Raw genomic sequence first — 10,714 nt, forward strand, 5'->3', positions numbered from 1 at the left:
CTGGCCCTGTTAAAGAGAAACAGCATCAGACACTTGTGGAAGGCGTAAGACAGATTTTATTCAGACTACTGCAGTAGGGAAGCGAGACCCAAAATAAACTGGGCTCAACTCCAACTAAGACAAAGGTGGCTGAAGTTTTAAAAGGGAGAACAGAGAGGTAACTAAATGCAGCTATAGGGAAGTGAAAGTGGGGAACAAAAAGAGGCTAGGGAAAACTGTGGGAGCTAAAAAGGGGGCTATGGGGAAATGGAAAATTACAGAAGGGGGTATGAATGGAAAATAACTGAAAACAGTTTGGCAATGTAGGTTGGGACTAAATATATCTTGTGGTTTGGCAGCACTGCATTTTCTTGAGCAAAGACAGCAAGGGTCTGGGGTCCCCTTTAGGGACACAGCCTAGTGTAGGCAGAAGCCAGGCTAAAATTGGTCAATTGCTGGCTGGCCAATGAGGAAGCAGGTGGGGCCAGTCACCCTCCATCATACCGTTTGCACAAACATCTTTGTTGGAAAATCCCTTCAATGGAAATCAAACAGAACAGATCAGTTCCCACAGCACAGCTGACAGAAATATCTTGCTGGGCCAGACTGCTGTCTCTGCTAAGATGCCTCCCACAGCTGTAAGCACCAGCTGACTCCTCTTGAAAAGACAGGACTGTTACGAAGAACAGGGCTGGCTTTGGAAGGCCAAGGCTGGGTGTGAGAAGGCTGTTGGGGGCTCCACACTTCAAGCGGGGACACAGGGGAGGAAGAGCATGAACCCTAGGTGTCAGGAACTGCCACACCTTTTTCTGCTAGCCTCTTGACCATGGCTCCCTGCCGTGGCTCCCACAATAAGACAAGTCAGGTGCAGGATTCTGTGGTGCTTCTGGGGCTCCCCAGAAGGTTCCCATTTCCAGACATTGTCCTTAGTCTGTCTCCCTTGTTTTCCTGACAGAGCTCCCCCAGAAGTTAGTTTGAGTGTCCCAGCTTAGGGCTGGAGGAAGAAAAGGCTTCAAGGTTTCAACTTTTTTTTTTGCCTTGCCTCGCGGCATGCGGGATCTTAGTTCCCTGACCAGGGATCGAACAGAGCCCCCTGCAGTGGAAGCGCAGAGTCCTAACCCTGACCGCCAGGGAAGTCCCCAAGGTTTCAATTTTTGAACGTCTCAAAGAGGACCCATGAAGGCGGTGAAGCAAGAGGGAAAGGCTTGGAGGGCCTAAGCGAGAGGCCAGGAGATCATTTATATAAAAGGTACTGTACGTATCTTTAGCTACCTGATTTTTTCACTCGGCATTCTCTTGATTAAACTTCTGTATTCCATTATAAGAATAAACCAATTCATTTCTTATTTATTCTATAATAGTTCTTATGCTTTCTATTTACCCAGCTTTTCTTTGATTTTTTCCCCACCTCTTTTCCTGTCTTCTGTGTATCAACAGTGTTTTCTTTATTCCTCTTTTCCTTTTATTGCTTTGGCAGTGATAAATTTTATTTCAATTTTTCTAGTCTTTACCCTTAAATTTTTAACCTAACTGCCTTCAAAATGTCATTCTCCTTCCAAATAAATAAAGACCTTAAAATATTTAACTTTGATCAGCTCTAGCAATTTGCCATGTTACTATACCTAAAGTTGCGCTGTGTAATACGGTAACCACTAGCTACATGTGGCTACTTAAATTTAAATTAATTGGTGTTAAGTAAAGTTAACAATTCAGTTCCTTGGTTACATAGCCACATTTTAAGTGCTCAGTAGCCACAAGTGGCTAATGGTTACCATATTGAACTGAGCAGATATAGAATATTTACATCATTGTAGAAGGTCCTATTGGACAATGCTAGTTATTTCCATCTAGTTTTTGCCCCCCTCCAAATTAGTCATTATTATCAGTATTGCTTTTTATTTTTTTTAATGTATTTATTTTTAAAATTTTTATTGGAGTATAGTTGATTTACAATGTTGTGTTAGTTTCAGGTGTACAGCAAAGTGAACCAGTTATACATATACATATACCCACTCTTTTTAGATTCTTTTCCCATATAGGCCATTACAGAGTATTGAGTAGAGTTCCCTGTGCTATACAGTAGGTCCTTATTAGTTATCTATTTTATATATAGTAGTGTGTATATGTCAATCCCAATATCCCAATTTATCCCTCTCCCTAATACCCCCTGGTAACCATAAGTTTGTTTTCTACATCTGCAACTCTATTTCTATTTTGTAGATAAGTTCATTTGTACCCTTATTGCTTTTTAGAGTCAATACTTCTTTAGATTTACTTTTATGTTTACCAGTTTCTTCGCTCACCGTTGTTTTTGCATCCCATTCCTTACTTCTGTATTCAATTTCTTTCTTCCTGAAATGTATCCTTTGGGAGTTGGCTGTGGGCTGAATTGTGTCCCTCCAAAATTCATATGTTGAAGCCCTTGTCCCCAGTTTGACTGTATTCAGAGATAGGTTCTTTCGGAGATAATTATGGTTAAATGAGGTCACATGGGTGAGGCCCTAATCCACTAGGACTTGTGGCCTTATGAGAAGTGTAAGACAGAGAGCTCTTTCTCTCTCTGCACATGCTCAAAGGAAAGGCTATGTGAGGACTCAGCAAAAAGGTGGACATGTGCAAGCCAGGAATAGAGCTCTCACCAGAAAGCAAACCCTTCCAGATCTTGATCTGGGACTTCCAGGCTCCAGAACTGTGAGAATAAATTTCTGTTGTTTAAGCCATCCAGCCAGTGGTATTTTGCCATGGCAGTCCTAGCAGACACAGACAGAGTCCATTCAACAAGGGCCCAGAGTGTTATTCTGAAAGTATTTTGCCTCTTTAGTAATAGTTTAACAAGGTATAGGGACTTCCCTGGTGGCGCAGTGGTTAAGAATCCGCCTGCCAATGCAGGCATGGGTTCGAGCCCTGGTCTGGGACGATCCCACATGCCGCGGAGCAACTAAGCCCGTGCGCCATAACTACTGAGCCTGCGCTCTAGAGCCCGCACACCTACAGCCTGTGCTCCACAACAAGAGAAGCCACCACAATTAGAAGCCTGCGCACCGCAACAAAGAGTAGCCCCTGCTCGCTGCAACTAGAGAAAAGCCCGCGTGCGGCAACAAAGACACAATGCAGCCAAAAATAAATAAATAAATAAATAAATTTTAAAAAATAGTTTAACAAGGTATAGAATTCTAGGTTGTCAGGTTTTTTGTTTTTTGTTTTTGGACCTTTGAAAATATTATTCCATTGTTTCTGGCCTTTGTTATTAAAGTTGAGAAATCTGCTGTCAGTCTAAAATGTTCCTCTTTTCTTTGGGATTTCTTTTAATATTTTCCCCATATTTCTGGGTTTCATTACAGTGTGTCTAAGTGAAGGTTTAATTTAATATTCCTTGCTTAGGATTCATTGTGATTTTTTAACCTGAGGATTCTTTGATCAATGTTGGAAAAATTTTAGCTATTATTTCCTTTGTTCTTCTCCATCTGAAATCCCCATGAGATATATTTGAACCTTTTCCTTCTATCATTCATTTCCCTTAACTTCTCTATATATTTTTCATTTTCCCCATTCTGCTGCATATGGCAATTTCCTTAGCTCCGTGTTCTAGTTTACTATTTCTCTTTTCAATGTGTCTCTTCTTTTAACCAGTCTTGATTTATTCTTTCAATAACTATACTGTTCAATTCTAAATGTTTGATTTGCTCAAATCTACCTTTCCTTCAGGGTCTTGTTGTCTCCTGAGTATTTCTTTACCTTTTAAAAAAATCTCTACTTTAAATATATTGATTTTAGAATCTAACTGGATTTCTTTGGACTTCAGTTGTCTAGATTATAAAATGAGGCTTTAGACTAAATGACCTCTAAGGTGACTTCCTGCTCTGCAATTCTAGCATACACCCTGATATTCATTTATTTTTAATGAACATTGTTAACACACTTTGCATTTCCATTAATGAAGGTGGCATTGGAACACAGCAGTGAATAAAGGATAATTATTTTAAAAGCCACCTTCCCCAGACCTCTAGGGCTCCAAGCCAACACCTTCCATTTTCTCATATCCCCTTCCTGTATTCGCACAGAGAGAAACAGGTGGCTAACCAGATGAACACAGGCCAGGAAAAATATCCATCTGGGTTTGGTTTCAGATCAGAGATGTTTTTTGGAGGCTTATCAAAGAATCCAGTGAAAGGTTTGGGAAAGAAGTAAACACTAAACCTCTCACCTTCTCCGAGATTTTTGTTTTGAGCATTGTAGCACTTAACATATAAAATTAGAGTGTTAACGGTTTTTCTACACTCCTAAAACCAACAGAATAGCGCAGGGCTGGAAAAAGGATAACTAACACTTGTATTTCTTTTTATCTAAAGATTCCCACAACTGAGCTAGAAGAATGTAGGAAGGTACTGGAAGTGAACTGTGGGTATGAGCTGGGGGATGGGGCATGGAGGAGGCAATCTTAGTATATTTCTGTAAAGGGCAGATGAGTGATCAGTACAACCATTTTTGAAGCTTGTATACCAGGGTGCTTCACAAACATCTTTCAAATTCTGCTCCTATGTTGTCGAATGTTCAGTGAGTAGAGGATGCAATGAGATTCAGTCTTTCCAAACCCTGGCCTCTGGTCTATCAAACTGATTGTAAATGCTGTGGACTGGAACTGTGGGTTTTTAGGCAAATGGCATGGAGCAATGAAAATTAATACTCAGCTTGCTTCAAAGAGCACCGGCCCTTCTCCTGCCCACTAGCTGACCACACGCAGTCATGGTGCTTTTATGATTTATTTTCTTTGCTTAGATTTTTAGAATAAACTTGCTTGAGGCATAATTTATATATATTTCACTTTACTGAGGTATAGTTTATATACACCTTGTTTTAAAATTCAACAAAATAGAAATTTCCTTCCTTTTCCATACTGTCCTAGAAAAAGTTGTGGAACTAAATGTCAGAGTTGTATTCCTCTCCCGACTACTGGTGTTTTAAGGATACCTGCTTGTCTCTTAAGTTTGTTTTTCTGTGTCTTAACTGCAAAATAATTATTCATTCTAAATAAAGATCATTAGCAACTATATGCTTTTTGTAAGCCCTTGAGGCACTATATGTGAGGCCTGTGTGTGAGAATGTATTTATTCTACATATATGTAATTCCTCTCTCTCTCTCCCCCTCATTCCCACTTCCATCCAAATAGCTTTTAGATCTGTCCATTTTTACTCTGGAATGTCTCACTCTCATCCTCTTCTTTCTGTCCCTTCTTTGAATACGCTTTCCAGGCCTCCTTTCTTTTTATCTGATTAAAATCATCATTTCTACACATCCTCTGTCTAGATTAATCTTCCTGATGCACGACTTTAATATTGTCTCTCCTTTGCTCAAAAGCCATCCATGGCTCCCTTTTGCCTACTAACTCCAGCACAGTCTTCTTACTCTGCTGGTGAGTGTCTTCTACAGTCAGGCTCGATACACCTGATTGCTTCCAGTCCTACCCACCTGTCCCACTGACCCTTCATTCCAGCCACCTCAGTCTCTCCCAAGGAGTTGGTCATTGTTGCCTTTACATTTTGCTTAGAATGTCACTGCTGTCACATTTCCCTAGAGGAAATATTGCCCACCTTTTGATCCTCAAATCAAATACTACCCCCTTTCTTTAGCTTCCCCTCATCACTCCTGTGCAAATTTATGTCTGCAGCTTGTACCCCAAGGTGCCTCACAAACATACGCATAAAAATCTGCCATTTTTAATGCATATGGCACCTTGTACCACGCCTAGAACACATGTGCTTTTTCTCATGGTTATTTATGTTTGTGCCTTATTTTCCATACTGGGTTGTAAACTTTTCATCTTATTCATCTCTGTATCCCCCTAAATATCTTGCATACAATAAAATACCAGTAATATTATTTATAGTATGAATAAATATCAGCATCTCAAAGCTCTGTTGGATGAATAAAGACAGGCTTTTAAATATTTTGAAACTTCAAAATAATGATGTACAGTTTACTTGAAGGATAAGATAGAATAAAAACTGATTATAAATAATATCTAATTTACTGTCTCATACATAGCTCACACATAATTGATTAAATGAATGAATAAACAAATGTTACAGGACACATACAGATGCTAGCCCAACTTTTTTTTAAATTGAAGTATAGTTGATTTACAATGTTGTGTGATGCTATGCCATCTTAAATTATCCATCGTATCCAGAGAAAGGTTCCTCTATACCTTAAACAGTAAAATGAATAAGAAAAACTATAATGTACTAAGGTAAAAATAAAATCCACTGTCTTTTTAACTCAAGTAAAGTATTTTAAAATATAAAATATCTGTTTGCTTAATATTTAAGTAAATTCTACTGAGTCTTTTGGGTTAGATTCTGCATTTGGATCTTAACATATTCATTTGTTCTTAAATGCTATTTGATAAAGACATATAGATTGGGGCCAAATCCTGCCTCTGTCCATTACTGGTATGGGATTCTGGGATCTTTTAAGCTGTAGTCTCCTCACCTGTAAAATGAGGATTAAAAATAACCACATCACAAGGTATTGAAAAGATTAAATAAGATTACATAGTAAAGTACTTAGCATAGTGTCTGGCATAGAGTATATGTTCAATAAATTGTTGCTATTATTTCAAGCTAAATCATAAGCTATTTCAAGAGATAGATTTTTATACTCTAAGGCTGTGCTGTCTGATATGGTAGCCACTAGCCACACGTGGTGATCGGGCCCTTGAATTGTGGTCAATCTGAATTGGGATGTGGGTAAGTATAAAAATCACACTGGATTTTTAAGAGTCAATATAAAAAATGCAAAATACCTTATTAATACTTTTTAAACATTGATTACATGTTAAAATGATATTTTAGGTATATTGGGTTAAATAACATATTGCCAAATTAATCTCACCTGTTTCTTTTTACTTTTTAAAATGTAGGTACTAGAAAATTTTAAATTATATATGTGTCTTGCATTGTATTTCTGTTGGGCAGTGCTAAAGTCTCTGGTCAAGGACAGAATTAGGTATATAGGTGCTCAACTAATATTTGATTGGTTGATTTACATGGCTAAATCTCTTCATTTCATCACATTGGCACAGTTAAAAGCTTAAAGGACTGTATTTTTTTAAAAACTGCACACAAATCTAGACAGATTTACAGAGTGGAGTTATTAATAGAGAATCTCATATACTGTATTCACTCAGCAAGTTTTTGGTAATTTCTCCCTGTAAGTCTTTAAGGACTGAAGCAAACCTCTTCAAACAGAGCTTCTGTGAAATTTGTGCAATTAAGAATGGGGATGACCTTTTATTTGTCAATTATACCTCAATAAAACTGAAAAAAAAAAAACCCAGAAGAATGAAGATGACTTTTCAGGGACTAAGAAACCTGGCTGCTGAAATTAACCTTGGCAAATGACAATGAATCAACTATGCTGATTGCAGGTCAACTATGTTGTCAAATCTAATGGGCAAATCCGGATCACTGATGCTCTCTGGTTCCTGGCTTTTCCTGCTCTCTGTAGCATATCTAAGCCAAAAGATTACAGGAAGCAAAAGATGGGGCAGAGGCTATGGGGCTCTCCTGTCTTTACCAGACACGCTGGCTAACTCCAGGGACCATTTGGTCTTCTTCCATAATGTTCCTTAAGCATGAAGTAAACGCCTCTGATGGCTTTCAACACTGGCAGAACCTGAGCCAACCAATACTCTATGAATACTCCTGTAGGCAATTTGCAGCAAAGATGGTCTCACTCAAAGAAGTGTGTGGATTGGTTCCATTGTAAGCTTTGGGTGCGAGTGGGAAGGGGGCTTGAATTTGGCTGTTTGAATTGTTCCAGAATGTGCCAGTGTGCTTCCTCTCCTTTCTCCCCAACATCTCTTGACCCCTCTCCAAACACTAATTACCACCAACACCACCACTATCACCACCACCAATGGTTAACATTTATTTAGTGCTTACTATATGCCAGACATTTTTCTCAATATTTTCCATCTGCTATGACTTCACTGAATATTCAAACCATTCTTTGAGCTGGATGCTACTTCTGTTCTAATTTTGAAGGTGAGAAAACTGAGGTACAGAGTGGTTAAGAGGGCTTCCACAGTCACACAGCTAGTGAGTAGAGCAGTCAGAAAAAGAAATGAGTCTGCTTGTCTGGGTGCTCTTGACTCTAGCTACAGCATCAGGAAAAGGTTCTGACTAGTCCATATCACAGAAGAAAACAGATCTGCTTGGTCAGGGAAAGCCTGGACCTGTAGGTTATTCTTTAAGCTGCTCTGAAACCTAGAGGTGTAGAGTTTTTGACCTCCAAAATTTTGTGGTCTTTGAGTTAATGTCAAAAAGCTATAATGGGGCTTCCCTGGTGGCGCAGTGGTTGAGAATCTGTCTGCCAATGCAGGGGACACGGGTTCGAGCCCTGGTCTGGGAGGATCCCACATGCCGTGGAGCAACAAGGCCCGTGAGCCACAATTGCTGAGCCTGCGCGTCTGGAGCCTGTGCTCCGCAACAAGAGAGGCCGCTATAATGAGAGGCCCGCGCACCGCGATGAAGAGTGGCCCCCACTTGCCGCAACTAGAGAAAGCCCTCACACAGAAACGAAGACCCAACACAGCCATAAATAAATAAATAAAATTAAAAAAAAAAAAAAAAAAAGCTATAATGGATTATGGCACTTTCCTGAGTGCCTAAAGCTAGGGTTTTGTGTGTTCCAAATATTCCTTTTATTTTTACTTTTATTTATTTATTTTTAAAATTGAAGTATAATTGACTTACAATATTATATTAGTTCAGGTGTACCACGTAGTGATCTGATCATTTTATACATTACAAAATGATCCCCAGGATAAGTCTAGTTACCATCTGTCACCATACAAAGTTATTACAGTATTATTGACTATATTCCCTGTGCTGTTAATACTAGTTATTAATCACAGGTGTTGTTTGAAAAGTTCTGCAACTTATAAAATTGTTCATTGGTTTGAACAAAGATATATATCATTTAGTAAGTATAAATAATATTTATTATGGGTTTGTTCTGTGCCTTTGGGATTTTTTGGTCCTCGTGGACATGGAAAAATGTAAGTATTACATATACTTTGCAATCTGTTTTTCACCGGCTTCCTGCATACTTTTGCTCTACAAGGAGCGAGACTGGTTTAGGTCTAGGGTGGAGTGAAAAGGGATGCAGAGGAAAAGCAAGAATGTGAACAGATATGGGAACCATAGATGCCGTGCTTCATCAGGTGACACCCGCTTCTTCATTCTGGTAGAGGAGGGCGTTGGCTCCACTGGACTCTATGACATACATACAAATGCCCCTAACTTTTTTCTTTTAGCAACCTGATTGATTGCCCTTTCTGAGCAGTTTGGAGGAGCAGGGAATAACGAAGGAAACACTTTCTCTGCTCAAAGATCTCACGCCCTAATGAAAGGGAGAAATACCAATTAAATATCTGAGTGTCACCAACAAGGACCTACTGTATAGCACAGGAAACTCTGCTCAGTACTCTGTAATAAGGTAAATGGGAAAAGAATTTGAAAAAGAATAGAAACATGTGTCTGTATAACTGAATCACTTTGCTGTATACCTGAAACTAACACAACATTGTTAATCAACTATACTCCAATATAAAATAAAAATTAAAAAAAAATCTGAATGTCCTTCACAGATGAAGATAATGACATTAAGGGAAATCAAGTCTTTATCCAGCACCATGGCAGGATGGTTCCATGTGCTGAACTCCACAATTCTAAAAGGAATTGTTGGGAATTCCCTGGTGGTCCAGTGGTTAGGACTCCGTGATTTCACTGCCGGGGGGCCTGGGTTCAATCCCTGATCGGGGAACTAAGATCCTACAAGCCCCATGGCACGGCCAAAAAAAAAAAAGGAATTGTCTTTACAGTTTCCAAATTTGCCATAGGTTCATGGAATGTTACAGATTTTCTAATTTCCTCATCTTTTATATGAGAAAACTAAAGTCCACAGAAAAGTGTGTTAGAGTCAAAGGTTTGGTTTTTATATTTCTACTCCTTTGGACTTTCCATTGGAAATAATTTGATTTCTTGTTTGAACTAAACTTCCCGGTTCTTTTAGTGTTAATTTCAAGTTGTTTCCAGAGAAGAGAATATTGTCTGCATTACCTTCAATATAGTCATAAAATGACAGTATGATCAAGTATGATAAAGGCATTCTCAAGTTAACGAGTAATTATCTCTTACTACATAATTGCAAACAGAATCTTCATCTAGAATTCCTTTCTTTCTTTTTTCTTTTTTTTTTGGCCTGTTAATATAAAAAAAAAAAAAGCAAGCAGGCAGATGACAGCCTTTTTCCTTTGACTAAGGATTGATGTATCTGCCCGCTAGGATGACACAAAAAATATGCTAACTATAAACTGTAAAATAGGACTTCCCTGGTGGTACAGTGGTTAAGAATCCGCCTGCCAATGCAGGGGACACGGGTTCGAGCTCTGGTCTGGGAAGATCCCACATGCCGCGGAGCAACTAAGCCCGCGCGCCAAAACTACTGAGCCTGCGCTCTAGAGCCCAAGAGCCACAACTACTGAAGCCCACGCACTTAGAGCCCGTGCTCCTCAACAAGAGAAGCCACTAAGCCCGCGCGCCAAAACTACTGAGCCTGCGCTCTAGAGCCCAAGAGCCACAACTACTGAAGCCCACGCACTTAGAGCCCATGCTCCTCAACAACAGAAGCCACCGCAACGAGAAGCCTGCGCACCACAACAAAGAGCAG

This window comes from Eubalaena glacialis, chromosome 7, assembly GCF_028564815.1.
Source record: "Eubalaena glacialis isolate mEubGla1 chromosome 7, mEubGla1.1.hap2.+ XY, whole genome shotgun sequence".
In the NCBI taxonomy this organism is placed as follows: Eukaryota; Metazoa; Chordata; class Mammalia; order Artiodactyla; family Balaenidae; genus Eubalaena; species Eubalaena glacialis.